We start from the raw sequence: 19,036 nt of genomic DNA, 5'->3' as shown, positions 1-19,036 counted from the left end.
GGAAGCAGTGCCAATTCCTCCAGCACGAGAGCTACCCAGGGTCGGCCTCCCTGCACAGGCAGCCCGCTGCATCTCGGGAAGGCAGCCTGGCCAGCTGGTGGCAATTAGCGGACGGCTGACTCAGCAAGAAAGGCCAGGGAGCGGTCAGTGGAGGAGTCTGGGGGATAGAGGAGGAACCCGGTGCCTCAGAGATGAGCCAGAGAAGGCGGGTGTGAGGCTGAGACAAGCCACAGGTGGTATGCATGGACACTGACCTGGGGACTTCCTGCTGGGTCAGCAGCCCACCTCTGGGGAGGCCATTGGAAGTGGAAAGGGAAGTCAAAGCCTAGGTTGTAGGCATCATTTCCCAGAGAACCTCCAAGTCCAGCCAGGCTAGACCCCAAACATTCAGTGGACCCAGGCTGGGTCAAGAAGCAATCACGGAGACTTGCACAGGGCTGAAAGCTGGGGACACAAAGCCTCCAGAGCAAGAGGTTTTCTAAGTGCGGTCTCCAGCAAAGGGACAGAAGAGAGCCCTAAGAAGAAGGCGTCAAAGGAGGAAACTGGCAGGCTTCATGGGAAAGATGACTTTGGGGCAAGTTTTGTCCCCTAAGGAGTTCCCAAGCAGAGAAGTTGATGGAAGAAGGACACTCAGGGAAAAGGTACACAGTCCATGCATAGTCCAGGGCTGCTGAAAGAACAGGAAAGGCTGCAGGTCTGTGGGGCTGGGGTAGGACCCCTAATGGGCTGCATGGTTTAGCTTTTGGGCAATGGTGTGTGCAGCTAAGGTGAGCCTGTGGGTCTTCCCCATAGGAAAGTGGCTGGCATGGTGAAGATGAATGGGCAGTTTGCACATTGCCTGCCCCCACCCCATTCTCACCCCTGAAGTTCGGGTCACCTTGATGCCAAGGCCAAGCTGTCCTCGCATGAGCAAGCTAGCCGTGTTCCTGCAAGAGACATAAGCCCAAGCACACCTTGGCCTTGGTCAGTTGCACAGGGAAGACACCAAGACAGACACACACCCACTCTGCTCAGTGGGAGGAAAAAGTAGCAGTCACCCAGCCTAAGACCTGCCAGCAGCAGGCAGGAAATGAGGTGTTTGAGTTAGGGTTTGAACACCTTGCGTTCACTGAATACTGATCACATGCTGGGGGGCTGGGGGGTTAATGTTCTCCCTCTTCACTGGGGCCACACCTGTCCTCCAGGCCATTCTGGAAAGTCACGTGTGCTGTAAGCCCAGCCCACAATCACCCCAGGGTAGGGAGAAGATCAGATAGAGCCAGGGTACCCAGGGCTCTGCCCCTGCTGGAGCAGCCTCCTCCCTCCTGCCCTGCCCCTGTGGATCTGCCCTGTCCCACCCAGTCCCGGGAAAGGGCTGGAACAGTTGCCATCTCCAACATGTCTGGGCCTCTCCTTTCTTGCCCAGGTAGCTCTTCTGGGAAAACCTAGAACAGCTGAGTGGGCTTTTCAGGATTGGCATGCTGCCAGGGCCAGAGCAAGGGATGAGCTGGCCGTGTAGCAGTAATCCTATGTGCAGCCGAAGTACTTTTCCTTAGAGCATCTCAAAACCCTTTACAAGCAATAGGGGTTGTCTTAGCTGCAGGAGGACCCACAGAAGAAGGGTCAGCTTTGGCAGGGGAATAGATCTTTGAAAGACTGGCTCCAAGGGAGGCAAAACAGTAGAATGCAAGGCTGAAATTGCATCCCGAATAAATATTATCTGAGATTAGAAAGGAGTTCGCTTTCTGTGGAAACCTAATAAACTGAATAAGCAACAGTAGGGTGTGTGTGCACAAGCGCGCGTGTTTGTGTGTGTGTGTGTGTGTGTGTTGTAGGGAGAGTGGGTAAAAGAGAACAAGATATAACACTCACTCTGCCTTCATCTTCTGTGGTGAGAGACTTCAGAGGGCGCCAAGGACAGGAGTATCTTCCCTGTGAGATTCTGCAACCATGGCTGCTTTCTCCTCCTCTGTACCCAGCAGGGCCCAGATCTCCCACTTGATAGAAGACAGTCACATTGGGCTACCGATCTTCCTGATGGGCACCTGGATATTATACCTGTAAGTTGAGGCCATTGCTTTGGAGTATCCTTTTGGTCACCTTCTCCCACAGACCCTCACCACCTTGTGCTCAGCTCCCAGTCCCACTCACCATTCCCACCAGTCCTCTGTGCCATCACCAGATTAACCTTCCTAACCTAAAATCCTACTTCAACTAGCCACCCATCCTTCTCCAAAATACATTGTCCAGAATCCCTAGCAGGACACTCAAGATCCTCCACAAACCCATCATTCACTTCTGGTCCTCCCCAACACAAAGCCCCTTTAGACATTTCCTTGTCCCTACATTGTCTTGGAGGCTTCCCTCCTCTCTACCCCTCTGGATCCTTCCCTCCTATCCTTAGGAACCAGCTCTGCCAAGAACCCTTCCCATCACAAAGCTCCTTCCACTGAGTCTGTTACCCAGAGACCGTGTTACCTCCTTGGATTTACATCCAGAACTCTCCCTTCTCCAAAGGCCCCATTATCCATACCTCTCGCTCTGTCTTTATTAACACACTGCCTGAGTTGTGAGCTATCTCCCCAAAGACATTGGGTTGCCAGATTTAGCAAATAGAAATACAAAATTCCCAGTGAAGTTTGAATTTTAAATAAACAACAAAATTTGCTAGTATAAGTATATCCCCCGTAGTATCTGGAACATACTTACACTAAAAATTTATTTGTTGTGTATCTGAAATCCAAATTTAACTGGACATCTTGTGTTTTCTCAAGCAACCCAACAAAAACAAGCTTAAGTCAGTTGGTTTGCATCTCCCCTGGGATATGACACTCAGAGGAGTTCCTCAGGACCTGTATTGCTGATTGATTCCTTTTATATTGAATAAGGAGTCACCCAGCTTTCATCTGCTGTTGGTCCCAAGAACCAGAGTCCATTTGGCCCAGTCTGAAAATCTGTAGCAAGCTCACAGCAGGCCAGCTATGAGAATACGTCTTCCTTCACTTCCTGATTTTCTCTTTAAATATCTGTCCTCAAGACTACACTGGCAGCAGATAGATGGGTTTCGGGTGATAAAACTGAGAGTTTCTCTCTACACAAAGGAGGCAGAAGCTCTGGAGCCGACCTACCTGGTGTCAAAGTTCAGGTCAACTGCACAGGGGCTATGAGGTCTGGAGCAATGAGTTGGCATCTCTAGGTCTCAGTGTAGTGAGGTTTAAGTGAGACCATGCATGGAAACTGGCAAGACACTGACTCAAATATGGAAAACACTCAGTAGATGTGACCTGAGGTTGTCAGGGATTATCTAAGACTCTCTGTGGGCATTGGCACCAACACAGTCTCCTTCTGAGGGCTCTTTCAGTAGCTGCCAAACTGTCAGGGTGAAGCCCAAAATGGCGGTCATGTGCGAATTTGCGTAAGCAACAAAGCAATGGCAGAGTCACAGAGGAAGGTCACACAGGGGAGAAAGGAGATTTCTTTGGGGAAGTACCCCCTTAGGTAAGGGGTGTAAGACATACGGTGGCTCCCTCTAACAGTGCAATCTGTCCCCATTTCTCCAGTTCTGTTGCAAACCATTACCTCCCTTTTCGAAACTCCATAGAATGGGTCTTAACATCTCTAACTGGTAAAGGCTGCTTTCTCCCCTGTGATGAAACAGTTGGCAGGCTCTAGCCCCCACTGGATGTGGAAGGAGGAATAGCCACCACTGGCCTCCTTGGGATTCTCAGGGTGAGTATCGGAGCCTCTTCTTAGGAGACACCTCCCACACCCAGATCCTTACTCAGCCTGCTGACCTGACCTTAGCCCCCTGGACTTTCACTTGCTCCTGAACCTCAGCATAGCCCAGAGTCCCTTGGGCTTTTTGAAAGGACTCTAGGTCAATTCAACCAAAGTTGAATCCCTCAAAGGATCAGTTTGCTGAACAACAGCTCTGAATTCACTAAATTCACTAATTTCACAAAAACTTCTTGAATATTCTCAACGAATTCTTTTTCTTAACAGCGATTGAAGGAATTTTCCACTTGTCAAAAGCTCAGAGACATAGAATGACTTTATTTTCATATAAGTAAATACTTCTTATGAATATATTTTCTTTTAAGTATGTTATTTAATGAAAATATTTTGCAAGAAATATATTCCTGAGGAATATATTGAATCATATAGGAACATATTCTTAATGGATAGTTACCAACATATTCAGGCAGAATGCAATCAGATGTTCGTGGAGAATATATTCATTGAATATATTTTAGAAGATTACTGTTTAGTATATGTGCTGCCAAAGCGAGCACGGAAGATTACTGTTTAAAACAAGTTTAAGATAAGTTTGCTAAATTGAAAACTTTGGTAAATTCAAAGATTGATGAACTGATTCCTGAACATACTAGTTTTCAGAGAATCAATCTGTCTGCTTCTCAGGAGAGAAAGTCAATTTCTCCCTCTTGTCATTTGCTTACAGTTTGATTCTGAGAACTTCTGAATCAGTGGTTCTCAATCATGAATGTGTGTTAGAATAATTTCACAGCCTGGCTGAACTTCTGATTCTTGGATTACTGTCATAGGAGGTTCTGGTCCCAGGTGAGGCAGGACTAAATCAGCATGTTGAAAATAATGTCAAGGTCACCCTACGCCTCACTTTGAGAATCAAGTTCAGGGTCATAGGGAAAACAGCTAATCATGAAGGGTTTCTATGATATTTTAAAGTAGCATTTTTTCTTCTTTTTAGAGTGCTTTTAAATTATATTTAACATTAACACTAATTTTGTAAAATAATAAAATGCCCAGCATTCCACCATTCTAATACAATGATCTATTGTGCAAACAGCCTTAAAATCAATGCATACCTTACAGGTTGCCAAAATATATATACATGTTTGTATTCTACCTTTTCCATTTGCTGCCAAATAAGAAATATATTCCACAATATATTCTGCAAAGGCATTATTATTCCTATTTCTAGTGGTTGTATAAGGTACCATGTACAGATTTGCTATCATCTTCTCAACTAGCTTTCTAACATTTCGTATCTCCTCCGTGCTAAGTTGTTTCCCATTTTTAATAGCAGCAAGCATCTTGGAACATGCAGTTTTTTACTTCTGTTGAGTAATTTCCTTAGCACTCATTTCCAGGACTGGAATCAGTGCTGTGGTGAGCATTGACAATGAGAACAGAGTAAAACAAGGTCCAAAGACCATTCCCGGGATGGCATGAAATATGAATATTGTAATCATCCATGAATTCGCTCTCTTAGAGCCCTAAGAGTAAGAGTCACAGTTTTACGGATCAGTTTAAGATCAGGTCATTGAAGAAGCTGGACAAGTAGGGATTCCGAGCTTCTTACAGAATCATGATGCTCTGTATCGGGAAGGCCTGGGACACTGTAAGCATCTAATGTCTTCCAGTATTTGATGCATAATGAAGATACAGCACTTAGCTCATTAACAGCCTGGCGTAATTGAATTGCATCATTAACACTCCTTGCCACATCACCCAACATGTCTAGGGAATATCCAGAGACGTCCCACTGAGTCCCAAGAGCTTGGGAAAGGTGGAACCACCTCCCCCAATTCCCATGCTGCCTCTCTCCAGCTGCCCTGCCAGTAGAGGTAGGAAGGGAGGTCTGGACGTAATGAAGACCATTAGCCAGTCTCACTTCCTCTTTTGAGCTGATGTTGTAACAGTGTGCTGAGGAACCAAGGAAAACTCTGGTTGTTCTCCAGATGTGTAACATAAGGAGGTTGTTCTGATTTCACTTCCATGAAAAAATGAGTTGCCCAACAAATAGTTGTTGGTTGAGTAAAAGAATTGATGGCTTTTGCCCTGCCTGATAAACTCTCCAGCTTCCTGTTCCCCAGGCTGCCTCTCCTTGATCTGCTCTGTAGGGGGCGCTCTCACTGCAGCCTTCAGGGCACCAAACACCTGGGATGCAGGCTGCTGGGTCTTCCTCCCTGGCAGTGCTGACCTTGGCTTTATATATCTCCTGGATCTGACCTCTTGGAAGCTGTCAACAATGCTCACCCTCAGCAGGTTTTCTGAGCCTGACGAAAGGCAGATGGGTGGGCGCATCAAAGCACAAACTGTGTGTGCTGCCTTTCGTAGCTGGTTGACTACTCCAGCAGCACCAAGTCCCCCTGTCATGAGGCATCACGGGAGCACCCATGGCCTGGATGCTGGAGCCCCAGACTCCCTCCCGGGCCGTCTTCTCTGCCTCTCTCCAGGCTGCTGGAGTTTTCCTCTCTGACTGCCCTGCATCTCCCTGAGACCCAGCTGTCCCCACTGCGAAACCAGCTTGGACACTCAGAACCAAGGTCATTCTTCCTTTCCCTGTTCTCTTGCCTCCCCCCAGGCCTAGGATTTCTTGGAGTCTCCTGCGGGACACCCGAAGCCCCCACTCTTGTCTGACCACAATCAGGAATCCATTAAAGGCAGAGTTTGGGTCCCACCAACTGCAAGAGCAGGGACGACAGTGGGTGGAGGAGCCACCTGCCTTCCCCTTTCTGTTCCCCTCTCCTGGGATTCTGAGTCTGGGATACACAGTGAAGAGGAGTGTTTCCTGTCCAGGACCAGCAGCCTCCAGCCAGTTGGCCCAGGTGGAGGCACAGACAGTCAGGCACCTCCTAGTTCCCACGCTCAGACAGCAGGCCTCAAGCAGAACTGGTTTCATAATCTCACCTCTGCCAGTGCTCTTTGCATAATGATCTGCCATTTAGTTCCCACATCACAATCATAGTATTTATCTATGCAAAGCAGCACCTCATTAAAAAAAAAAGAAAGAAACACACCACCATTGGCCCAACCCCTCATTAGAGTATAATGCACAGGCTCTGGGCACACCCAGGGTGGAACCAGCCCCTGACTGGTTGCGTTTGAGGCTTCTAGGCCTCCTTGGCGTGCCTCAGACTGGCTCTGTCTCTTCCCTCGCCTCATTCCCCGAGTTTGCTGTGCTGCTCCCCAAATCTGCAGTGGGAGATGAGAGAGGAAACTTTTGGGACCAAGGATGAGTCCACTGGAGTCTCCTCCCTTCCAAGGGACCTTCTCTCTTGGGATGTTAGCTCTACTTAAACCCCTTCTTGGGAGCCTGGGTGGCTCAGTGGGTTAAGCCGCTGCCTTCAGCTCGGGTCATGATCCCAGCGTCCTGGGATCGAGTCCCACATCGGGCTCCTTGCTCAGTGGGGAGCCTGCTTCTCCCTCTGCCTCTCCCTGCCACTTCCCCTGCTTGTGCACGCTCTCTCTCTCTCTCTGACAAATAAATAAATAAAATTTTAAAAAAACCACCCTTCTTACTGCCATCAGCCCAGTTTGTACAATGATTTTGCTGACTACTGGCCTATGTTTACCTTTGTTTCTCAATAGAACGAAAACTCCAGAACAGGAGTGTGTTTATTTTTTAGGGCCTAATCCAGTGCTTGACACATATAGACCCCCATTAACTATCTGCAGAATGCCTGATATAATTTTTGATTTCATAATAACGAATTCCATGATTGTTTCTCTGCCCAAGCGCTTTCCTTCATTCTCACGGGAAGTGCTCCCCTTTCTGGCTCTTTAAACAGTCCTTCAGTCCTTAATGCCCCAGGTATTAGAAATAATAATTTAAATTCCTTCATTTTCAATAATCTTCAATAATCTTGTGCTCTAGAGATTGAGTGATTTGAGTTTAGTGTGCAATATTTAAGATATACAGTAAGGAAATCAAGAAAAATATAACAACCACGCACTCACCAAGCAAAAAAAAAAAACAAAAAAACAAAAAACCCAAACCAGAAGGCCTTGCTATTACAACTGAAGCCACTCACCTTCCCCCTTCTTCCCCATCTGAGGAATCTACATCCCAAATTTGGTGACCATCGGAATTTTTTTTTACAATTGACATATATTATGTTGACCATCAGAGAAATGACTAACACTATTTTCCTTCTGAAGCCATTTTTTCCTTCCGTTTGGGTTTAGGTGTGAATGTCGACAGGACAGGATGCAGTATGACCTCCCCACTGGGGTCAGACCCGTGTTCTCAGCCTCACTCCATTCACGTGCCAGACCTGCTCTGCGCCCCAGTTTCCCCATCTGCAAGACGGCGGTAATAGTACCACTTCTCAGAGCGTGCAGATGGATGAGACAGAGGCACAATGCTTGCAGCATCGGCAAGAGAGGCGCTAGGTAGCTCCACGGGGCAGGTTGTCCACGCAGCAGGCACCCAAAGCAGATTTCTCTCCACCGTAAAGGACGGGCTGAGCACATCCACTCTCTGATGCCCCCAGTGCTGATACCGTCACACCACCCGACAGCTAAACCACAGCTCCATGGGAAGGCCTCCCATCGGTGCTTGTAGAATCCTAGAGTTGTGTCCCTAGACAGCGTCACCTTTGCGCCACAGGGGACCCATTTCATAGCAGAAGCAGGGATCTCTCACCCTCACTGCACCTGGACCTTTCCTCTCTCCCTTCCTTCCTTCCTGTGAGCCAAAGCCCTGGGCCCCCCACAGCAAGCTCCTATGGGACGGCAGGGACCAGGCCACCTGTGCTGGGGGGGAATGGGCAGGCGGAGAGGTCCATCTGCAGCAGTCTTCAGCAGCAGCATCCCAGCGGCAGCAGTGTCTGTGAGGTCCTCGGGAATGTTCCCAGGAAAAAGGCCATGGGAATCTACAAAGCTTAAGCCTCCCTGCTCCCAGGACCCTGAGAGAGAGAAGATCTAAAAACCCAAGAAGTGCTAAGCTGACATCAAAATACAAGCATAAAAAGTAGATCATCCCCACCTACGGCCATCTACCGCATTTGTACCAGTAGGCTTCAAGCGTGGGGACCCCACAGGGAGAGGCAGAGTGCAATTTCCGGCTGGCCCACCAGGCTCCCGAAGGCAAACGATGCGAGAGGCGGGATGGTCAGCGGACAGAGGCCGCAGACGGCCTTGTCCAAGACGGCGACCCCTGACCAAAGCACGGGAGGCCCCAGAGGTGTGTGAGCGCGCGGTGGAAGAAAGTGGCAAGCTTGGTAGGTAAAAGAGTTTACTAACACAGATGTTATCTCTGGCAGAGAAGAAGTTGCTGTCATCGGAAAATATTCCCACATGTGCTAAGTGCACTCGGCACTCAAGCGAGAAAGGGGATTCAGAAGAGCGGGTGCTGCCGACGAGAGTAAGGATGGCGGCCGCTGTGGCTCCCCTGCTTGGATGCTCCAGGACGCGGCGCGAGTTCCAGGCATCTATCCTGCGGCCAGTGCCCACGACAGCACTCACGGCAGGCAGGGCTCCAGGAGAAATCCCAAAGAGGCACTCTGCCGGGAGAAACTCCAAGGTGGGATGTCAGGAGTGGCAGATGAGAACAGGGAGGGCTGGGATTATCAACCCAGACCACTGTTGGGAGCCTTCCCGATGGTGGAGCGGAGAGGGCAGCTGTGGTGGCTGGGAGCTGAGCTCCAGACCTAGATCAGCCACCTCCACTCTGTGCAGCCGTGGGTAAGTCCTCTCATCTCTCTGGGCCTCAGTTTCCTCATATGTAACACAAAGGGATTGGGCTAGGTTGCCTCTAGGGTCCCATGGCATTAACATCCTATGGACAGTATCAAGGGACAAGGAAGAGACAGACACTGGGGTATCCGCAAATGGAACTCTCAGGGCTACCTGAACAGAATACAGTGCAGAATTAGAACCCTTATTTCAAGACTGTAGAAACAAGCAGAAAGGCCGTCCTGCCACCATCGGCCCCGCCCACTACCATCGGACCCGCCTCCCACAGCCTGACACAGCATCCTGACCTCACGGCCCTGAAGGTCAGAATGTGAGCCAACGGGCTCCAAGTTGGGCAACCCAATTCTGGATCAGGCGCCTCTGCCGGCTGTGTGACTACAGGCAAAGCACTTATTTTCTTGCCGTGCATGCTTCATCTCTAATAATCTCCACCCCTCCTGCCACCTGAGGAGGCTGTGAGAATTCACTGAGTAATGCCCAGAAAGCACTTAGCTTGCACAGGGAGAAGAGTCCCACATAAGTAGGAGATGGTGGTGATTGTTGTGACAGCTGCTGGGCTCCCTGACCCTGTCCCCAGCCCTTCGTTTGCTGCTGACGGAAACTAACCTGTTGTGAGTCACCGCTGTCTTGTTCTCAAGGTTGGTTCACAGAATTCCCCTTGAGCATCATGCTCATGTCTAGCCCCATGGCCAAGTGACAAGATATCGAAGAACAAGGCTGAGAAAACGTGACGCCACGATTTCCCTGACACCTGATTCCTTTTTACCCACTAGACTAAATGTTTCATAAGGGCTGAGATATCTGGGTCACTGTGTTGCGGAAGCACAGGGGGCATCGTTTGTTAGCTTCTACTTGGCACTCCATAAAATTTGTTGAACGGGGGTGCTGACTGGCTCAGTTGGTAGAGCGTGTGACTCTTGATTTCAGGGTTGTGAGTTGGCGCCTCATGTTGGGTGTGGAGCCTACGTATTATTATTAATTATTATTTATTTATTATTATTATTTATTTTTAAATAAATAGGATTTTGTTGAATGAATGAATGGCACAAACTGCCTTTGAGTGAAAGGAAGGAAATTAATATTTTTAAATGCCCACCCTGTGCCAGGAGCATTTTATATTTTTATTTCACTTACTCCTCTCAGCATTGCTTCTCAGCCTTTTGGCAAAGATCAAGTGCACTTAATCCTCTCAGCAACCCTATGGAGTCAAAATGATTCTCCCATTTTATGCCTGGGCTAACTGAGGCTCATGTATTATGTAGCTTGCCAAGGTCTCATGCCATGTCAGTGGTAGATGTAGAATGTAAAGTCCCCAGGACTATCGAGCTGGGTTCCACTGGGAACCACAATAACTTAAATATGGGCATGGGAAGTTGGCAACCGCCTTGAGCCAAGATAAACTGAGATACCTTCTTCAACAGGTATTTCAACCAGACCAGCCAAGCAAACAAGTTCATATGGCCCAGACGAGCTTGGGCTGCCTTAAATCCTATAGGACTTGGCTTGGTCTGCCATGGACCAATAGCATAATAGCGTGAAAACGGTGTTGCCTATGAGCATTAACAAGGTTCTAAGGCAGGCCCCAAGGTTGCCCGCTGTTGGGTGAAAAACAGCCCAAGTTTTCGGAGGTTCTCAAACCTTTCTGGGGAGCCAGTGGAACTTGACCTGTCCCTCCTCCCCTTTTTTTTGCCTATTTTTATCCCGGCCTTCCCACTACATCCCTACCCCAAATCACCACTACAAGGTCCCCCCTCCCCAAATACGCAGACACATAGTGTCTAATCTGTCCTTTACCAGTAAAACTCCTGGACTCCTAGAAGCCCAGTGACACTGACACAAGCCAGACATGGGCACCATGAATTCTACCAAGAACAATGGGTGGTGCTTTGCTTCGACATCACCAAAACTCAAGAGTACAGGAAGTAACCTTTATTCTCCACTCCCTGCTGGGACATTTTCCTATGCTGGCATACCTCCTCAGCCTTCTGGATTGACCCAGACTCAGCCCCGCCATGCCTGAACTTTGTTAACCTTCGCTGGTCCTTTGATATAGGAACAATAATCTCTGGTCTGCTATCAGAAGGAACGTGGGCTTTTTAAAAACCTACAATGGACTATTTGAGTGAGCAGTCTTTAAAAAAAGCTCACGAGAAGTACATATTTACTCAGGCCCGTGGCACTTGTAAAGGAATTATTGGCAGTTGAGAGGCACTGCCAGCTGAATGTCTCTCCCCAAGTATGGTGACTCCCCGTCACCTGGGGCTCCATAACTGCCAGGTGTCCTGTCAGTCAGCCAACTGCTCAGGGCTTCCCTATCTGTAGGGTGCTGGGACTGGGTGAGTTCATTGAATTCCTCTAGTTCTTCCCAGAGACCCACCTTGGTCAGCTCTTCCAACCAAGAGATGGGCTTTTTAAATTTTTAAATAAAGTAGGCTCTACGCCCAGCATTTAGCCCAGCATGGGGCTTGAACTTACAACCCTGAGATCAAGAGTCAGATGTTTAACCAACTGAGGCACCCAGGCTCAGTGAGAATTCCAGGAGGGGGTTCTGGGCTCCAGGTAGACACATCTTCGGGATGTCTTTATTAGGAAGATTTCCCCAGAGTTTTGCTCACTAAGACAAGACCTACAGGACAACTTACCTAATGGACCGAAACTTGTTTTTAACCTCTTTTTTTTTTTTTTTAAGATTTTATTTATTTATTTGACAGACAGAGATCGTAAGTAGGCAGAGAGGCAGGCAGAGAGAGAGGAAGGGAAGCAGGCTCCCTGCTGAGCAGAGAGCCCAATGTGGGGCTTGATTCCAGACCTGAGCCAGCCGAAGGCAGAGGCTTTAACCCATGGAGCCACCAAGGCGCCCCTTGTTTTTAACCTCTTGAGGTTACATCTCAGCTCTGTCGATTCCTACTGTATTCATTGGCTAGAGCTGCCATAGAAATCTCACAGAATTAAACATATTTACATATTTACTCAAGCCTGTGGCACTTCTAAAAAAATTATTGGCAGTTGACAATGATGTGAGTGGCTTAAACAATGGAAATTTATTGTCTCACAGTTTTGGAGCTAGAAGTCCAAGGTCAAGGTGTGGTAGGTTTTATCTCTTCTGAGCACTGTCTCTTTGGCTTGCAAATGGTCATCTCACTCTGTCCTCACAGGCCCTTTTCTCTATACCTGCCCCCCACCTCCACACCCTGGGTCTGTGGGTCCAAATTTCCTTTTCCTATAGACACCAGTCAGATTGGATTAGGGCCCTCCCTAATGGCCTCGTTTTAACTTAATTACATTTTTCAAGGCCCTGTCTCCAAATACAGTCACATTCTGAGGGACGGAGAGATTAGGACTTCTACATACAAAATATGGATATAACTCAGCCCCCTAATACCCGCCTTAGCCAAATCGTGTTCCCATCCTGTGCCTTAATTTTCCTCACCCGGAATCCATTTCCAGGCCAGTGGGCTTTCTGAGGAAAGCAGCGTAGTTGTCTGCCTTCAAGAAGATCTGTGTCCTGAATGTCACAGTGGAAAGGAGGAAAGAGACCCTCGAAGAGCTGTGCCTGAAAGGCCAGCAGCATGGGCAGAAGAACATGCCCAGCCAGGGAACACACTCTCACAGGAATTTCTCCTTACTTTGTTTGTAGATTTTTAAATTTTTTTTTTAAGATTATTTATTTATTTGACAGACAGAAAGCACAAGTAGGCAGAGAGGCAGGCAGAGAGAGAGGAGGAAGCAGGCTCCCTGCCGAGCAGAGAGCCCGATGCGGGACTCGATCCCAGGACACTGAGATCATGACCTGAGCCGAAGGCAGAGGCTTAACCCACTGAGCCACCCAGGTGCCCTGTTTGTAGATTTTGATTTAGACACTTTCAGGTGAACTCAAGCCTCTGTCATTTAAATAAAGAAGACAAATTTCTGTCTCCATAAAATATCTGATGCTGCTAAAAAAGAAAAAGAAAAAAAAAAAGAATTCAGAGGCCTCAGGGGATTATGAATTGACTTAATCATGCTGTTCTGCTCATGGTGACACCATGCCCACTGCATTGCCTCACCCCAGAGGTCACTACACAAATATGTTTCTAGATGGTCTTTTTTATGTATATATCCTCATTAAATATATAGTTTTATTTTGTGGGAAGTTGTGTTGTTTTTTTTTTAAAGATTTTATTTATTTATTTGAGGAAGAATGAGTGAGAGAGAGCATGAGAAGGGAGGAGGTCAGAAGGAGAAGCAGACTCCCCAAGGAGCCGGGAGCCTGATGTGGGACTCGATCCTGGAAGTCCAGGATCATGACCTGAGCCGAAGGCAGTTGCTCAACCAACTGAGCCACACAGGTGCCCCGGAAGTTGTGTTTTTAATTTATGAACAGTATGTGCTAAAGAACTTCGGTTGCCTGCTTTTTTTTTTCCCCCCAGCTGTAAGAAAATTGTCATATTCTGGAATGTGCCTGTAGTTCCCTGCTTCTAAGAGCTGGAAATAGTCCATAGTATTTGTCCACCACAGTTAACTTATCTATTCCCTTGGGGATGAACCACTAACTTGCCACAAACAAGGTAGAAGCAAATGCTCAGATTCCCTGTGCCAGAAATGCTCTGAGTGAGAATCCCGGGAGGGTGTTCTAGGCTCCAGGCAGACACATCTTTGCTGCACTGAGCCCTTCCAGATTGCTCTCTGAGATGACTGGACCAAACAGAGCTAATTAATGAGGGGCTTAGTATAGTGCTACTAATTTTATTGACTATTAACCAAAGAATCCTACATGGGTACCTCAGGGTTTAACTCAGCTCTGCCAGGTACCAGAATCCTACATGGGTACCTCAGGATTTAACTCAGTCTGGTGTGTGATCTCGTACAAGACACATCATGTGCCTAATCTCAGGGTCCTCTTTGGCCACGTGAGGATTCCAGACAAAATCAGCTCCCAGGCCAACGCTAGTCCTTGGAGGGAGGCACCTGAGGGGCAGAGGAGGGAAAGAGAAACAGCCATGGACCCCAACTCCTGGCTTTGGAAACCTTAGCAAGTTACTGAAGAAGATAATTCCTCACCTTTCATGTGGAAATGCCTGTGTAACAGGACTCCTGTGACAACTAAATGAAATGCCATACGTAAAGTACTTGACACTTCGGGGAGATGTTCAAGCAAATCAGTCTCTTCTCTCTTTCCTTAACTCACATTTCTTTCCCTGTGGTGGTTGTTTTCAGTTGAAGAATTCATCTTCACTCTTCTCTCTCTCTCTCCCAAGTGTAAATACACACAAAGCACACTAAACATTTTTTAAAAAACAGCTTTATTTGGGCGCCTGGGTGGCTCAGTGGGTTAAAGCCTCTGCCTTCAGCTCGGGTCCTGAGAGCCAGGGTCCTGGGATTGAGCCCCACATCAGGCTCTCTGCTCAACAGTGAGTCGGCTTCCCCCTCTCTCTGCCTGCCTCTCTGCCTACTTGTCATCTCTCTCTCTGTCAAATAAATATATAAAATCTTAAAAAAAGAAAATAGCTTTATTGACGTGTAATTCACATACCATCAAATTCACCCTTTTCTTCAAGGATTTACTTATTCATCTGAGAATGAGAGAGTGTGAGCGAGCAGGGGGAGCGGCATATTGAGAGGGTGAGAGAGAGAACCTTCAGCAGGCTCCCCACTGAGTGCAGAGCCTGATAGCCTGACACAGGCTCCATCTCAGGACCCCTAGATCATGACCAGAGGTGAAACCAAGAATCAGATGCCCAACCGACTGGCCACCCTTCAAACGTGTTCGGTTCAGTGGTCTCTACCATATTCACAGAACTGTGCAACCATCACCACTATTTAAGCACATTTTCATTCCCCCAGAAAGAAACCCTGGACCCATTAGCAGTCCCTCCTTGCATCCTCTCCCAGTGCCTAGCAACCATTAACCTTCCTCCTGTCTACCACCTCGGGGATCTCACGGGAACGGAATCATTCAACACACATGGCCCTTGGTGACCAGCCTCTTGCCCGTCGCACGTTTCCAGGGTTCATCCATGTTGGAGCAGGTCTCAGTACTTCATTCCTCTTTATTGCTGGAGAATATTTCACTGTGCCAGATATGCTCGGAGAATGAGATGTTCTCATTCTCATTTTATTTATCCATTCACATCCGTCAACAAAACACTTGTTACTATCTTTTTGTTCTCCTCGTGGTAGTGCATGAAGTGGTATCTCTTGAACTGCACTCATCTTAAATTATCAGCCTGATGGATTTTTGCAAATGCATACGCCTATGAAATCACCACCCAAACTGAGCTCCAGAACATCTCCTTCATCCCATCTCCCCTTTCCCACCCACTGCCACAGTCCGTAGAGTTCTGCATCATCGTAGAATCATTTTCCTATTCTTGAACATTCTTGACATTAAATACCCTGGGGTCTGGTTTCTTTTATTCAAAAGATGTTGTGGTATCAGTCATTTCAGTTTGCTTTTATTTCAGTGTTGGATTCCACAGCAATCTCTTTCTCCACTCTCCTGTTGGTGGACATTTGTGGTGGGTCCCATTTTGGCAGGGTGGCTAGGAATATAACTGCAAAAGCAGGCTTGTACACACTTCTTTTGGAAAACACATGAACTCCTTTCTCTTAGGTGTATACCTAGGAGTGGGATTGCTGGACCCTGGGCATTCTAGCTTTACCAGATACGGCCAAGCACTTTCCCAATGGGTCGTACCAATTTACACTCCCACCAGCAGTGTGTGAATGTTTGCGAGTTGCCCCACGTCTTCCTCAGCACTTGAATATCTCATTTTTTGTAAGTTTTAGCCATTCTGATAGATGCGTAATGGTATCTCAGGGTCTCTTAAATTCATACCCCTCTTGTGACTAATTGAACGCCTTCTAATAGCTTTGAACACCTTTGTTCATGGCCTTTAGTCTGAAATTTAGCTAAAGGAATCTGAAAGCTAATGCTTACCTCTCCTTGCTGATTGCTGGAATTGCTGAACATTGGGTCCCCCAGTGATTCCATCCAGGGTGAGGTCTTCATATCTCAAATCCTTGACACACTCTACTATTTGAAGTGAACACTGATATAAAATCAGTTAGTATGTGTTTATTCATTTTCGAATTATCAGATTTTACTTTCAACTCCTAGAACTCTCCTTGCAACATAAACTTAACCCAAGAGAGAGAAAAAAAGGGTGTTCTTAAAGTAACTGAAAGAAAAAAAAAATCAACCAATCTTTGCTTCAAGGCAAGGATTTAACGTTGTTTAAACAAAAGAACATTCTATTTAAAAGTTAAAGTTATAATCTAGTCTTTAATGGGTGTTTAGGCTAGTGTTTCTCTTTGGTTTTTGGTTTTGGTTTTTTAATAGAAGGCTTTTATTCTGTCCAATAGCTCAATGGAGGGAGCACTTGAAAGAGAGTTAGTTTTCAAGGTACGTTCACTCTGTCTTAGCTTAGAGTTTCTGAGGATTCCTGAGAATATCCGTATTATACAGGGTCCGTGAGAAGGATATGGAATTGTGGGGGGGATTGGAAGAATGCTGGAGGAACTCCCGGGGTAGTAGGTGTAAGGAGCAGTCAGGCTCCAGACCACTTCTGCTGTGTCCACCACCCAAGACTGAGGTAAGATCTCTTTTGGGTGGAAGAATTTCAGAGACTGTGTAGGAGGCAAGATACAGAGTTCCCAACTTCTCCACTCCAGGTCCCATGTAACCAGCACATTCCTACCAAACAATCAGTAAACTCCCATCTCCTCTGTCCAACAAAGAGCACTGATGTTTTTGTGTTGTGATGTTGTTTTGCGATGTGATGTGTTAAGCCATGGGGCAAAGGGGTAAGCCACATGTTAGAGCCAAGAGAGCCAAAGTCATCCTACAACCTTTATCAAATATTAAAACAAATTTGAATGTGGAAAATTTCTTCTTAATAGGGAAATGGAAAATTACAGATATAGAATCATATAATCTTAGAGCTGGCAGGAACGTTGGAGGTCATCAGTTGAACTCGAGTACTTCTGGAATTCACATTACAACATCCCTGCTGTCCTCTGCATGCAGGGTCCTGAGACTGGGCCCTTTCTCTGCACCTTCAAGGAAGCTTTCCATTCCTTGCTGGATAACTGTTAGACAATTGTTCTTACACAGAACCAAACTACTCCTTCCAGAAACTTCCACCCTTCCACCCTTAAATAAGTCTATTTTAAAGCTATAAGCCTCATCTCCTTTGAGAGTACTTCCCACCCCCAGGCTAAGCATCCAAATAATGCATTCTAAAACATAGCTATGGACAGGCATCAAATCCACTGGAGTGGGGCTTTCCTAATATTTCTTTCTCTCATCTTGAAGACCACCAGATCCCTGTCAAGAAATGGGGCAAGGAACCCACTTTTGGGGATTCACCCAAAGGTACAGGGAGGATTCTGAGAGCTGTGAGACTTACATTGTGGTATAGGATTCCTTTTTTTTTTTTTTTTTTTTTAAGTTTTTAGCAAGTTGGGCTATTTTTAGGAAATGTGTGACACTATTGACCCATTCTGGAACAAGCTCAAGCAGTTTTCCCAAGAGAGGCGTGGATTCGTACTAGTCCAGTCTCATACTCAAACTCGCTATCCTCCAGACATCAAAGAGGATACCAGAGGAGCCCTTTCAGGAAACTACTGGAGCTGGAATTTCCTTAGTCCTTTGTTTCATCCACCTGAGCAAAGTGACCCAGACCAGTGCAGGTGAGGAAAAGGATGTGGACACTTTGGAGCAAGAGTTGGATACAAACAACTTTCCATGTTCAACTGGCTGCTTCACCATCCCATCCCCCACAACCAGAATCCCAGCTGGTGATATGTTGGTGAGCATGTGTGCAAGTGTGTTATAGACACCTACATCCACAAGTGCACACACACACCCACACACATCTTCAAGGCCTTTCCTATCAGCATGCGCCTCCCTTGATTCAGCTGCCCATCAGGGACAGGAAATAAAAACCAGGTCATAACAGAAGAATCCTGGCCTCTCCTTGGAGGCTGAAGGATTTTATGGTCCAGGCAATTTTGCCAGCCAGCAAAACAAAACAAAGGTCTTACTTGGTTTATCAAACCCAGGTTACACCCATTGTTCAGTGGGCCAAGCAGTGTTAATCAGTACCTAGACCTTTGAATAGAATCTTTACCAAATAAATCTGTGTAGATATTCTTGCTACATAATGATAAAAGTGCTATTCTGGGAGGAAGCAAAATCACTAAGATTTTAGGCAATAATCTCTCCTTGCCTGTATAAAATGCGAAGTAATACCCACCACGGAAATATAAAGGCAGGGAAACCCATAACTGAATGATAAAATCCTTTACCAAAATAGTGCCAAATGGGGCTTTCTGGAAAGAAAGCACTGTAATTGAAAGTCCTAGGAGAATCCTGTCTCCTGAGCTCCTTTTTGCATGCCCATACAAGCACTCAAGGGGAAAACTGTGGTTTTGAAACCAAAGTATCCCATACAAAAACAATCATGTGTCAAAATTCGAGAATGCAAAAGAATTCTAATTACAACACCATGAGGAAGAGTTATGAAATACCAATAATGGTTGATAAATGCTCAACCTATTCAGGGAAACCAAACAAACCTTTGGCCAGAATCATGGACGTGAACAAGGTCAC

The 19,036-nt window shown here is 46.8% G+C and overlaps 1 long non-coding RNA gene across 1 annotated transcript in view; it reads right to left on the bottom strand.

The window, feature by feature from the left end:
• LOC122893881 overlaps window positions 1-19,036 on the bottom strand; it is a 54,823-nt gene that overhangs the window by 5,091 nt on the left and 30,696 nt on the right. The window contains exon 2 of the long non-coding RNA XR_006381708.1: window positions 1,852-2,037. This is a non-coding gene — a long non-coding RNA (uncharacterized LOC122893881). The remainder of the gene's footprint in view (window positions 1-1,851; window positions 2,038-19,036) is intronic.

Source organism: Neovison vison, chromosome 13, assembly GCF_020171115.1.
Source record: "Neovison vison isolate M4711 chromosome 13, ASM_NN_V1, whole genome shotgun sequence".
NCBI classification, from domain to species: domain Eukaryota; kingdom Metazoa; phylum Chordata; class Mammalia; order Carnivora; family Mustelidae; genus Neogale; species Neogale vison.
The sequence above is the reverse complement of the archived record's forward strand: the minus strand, read 5'-3'. Positions and strand labels throughout refer to the sequence as shown.